Genomic DNA, 861 nt, shown 5'->3' with positions numbered 1-861 from the left:
GCTATTCAAAGACAACATTAAATGGAGATCATTATGCTCCAGGGGGATGATCGATATGATTCTCTACCATAAATTAACAAGGAGGTTTTGAAAAGGAGCCAAAGGCAGATTAAACAACAACAACAAAACCCCATAGATCCAAGAACAGGCATTGAACTCTCAGTAAATCCTAGCTTTAACTTAAGAACAATTTGTTCTTAAGTTACATCATGGCCCTGCTCACTACTCACCCTCAGGAAGGGTACACAGAAGATATGGGTGCTACAGCAAAGTGTGGTGAAGAAATTAGCTGGTGCCTGGTTATCAGATAAAACAGCATCTGGGGTCTTAAAGGTTTGTTTCCAAGGAAGCAGCCATCCAAGTGAGATGACAACGCAGTCCACCTGGAAGGAGCACACCAACATCAGTCACCCAAGGACTGTAAATCATGAAAGCTGAAGTCAAAGGAGGCAATAGTCCCAGAGCCTAATTGTGAGAATCCAGTTTACAGAAGGCTATGGAGGACTGTGGGAGCCCAGGATGCATTTGTGGGAACTGCATAGGAAGTCAGCCTCCAGTGGTCTCCTTCTGTCCATAGTAGAGGGAGGGGAGGAACCTGGTCACTAAACAGGGTGCATTGGAGAGATGAGTCTAGAAGGTCAAAGGGGTGAACCGACTTGAACAGGTAAACTTTGTCAGTTGATCCCCCTCTGCTGCACACCATGCCTGATCTGGTTTCAATGTTTCTGTACTTTTGGACTCCTGTTAGGGCCTATCTCAGATGTGTTATGTCACCCTCTGGAATTTTTATTCCTGTTTTTCAGTATATGAAACCCAGGATTAATGATCCTATAGGAACAACAAGTAGAATAAGGATTTCTT

The sequence above is a fragment of the Echinops telfairi genome, unplaced genomic scaffold (genome assembly GCF_000313985.2).
Source record: "Echinops telfairi isolate 266 unplaced genomic scaffold, ASM31398v2 ScPeMD7_7424;HRSCAF=8462, whole genome shotgun sequence".
Taxonomy (NCBI): Eukaryota; Metazoa; Chordata; class Mammalia; order Afrosoricida; family Tenrecidae; genus Echinops; species Echinops telfairi.
Note: the sequence above shows the minus strand (reverse complement) of the source record.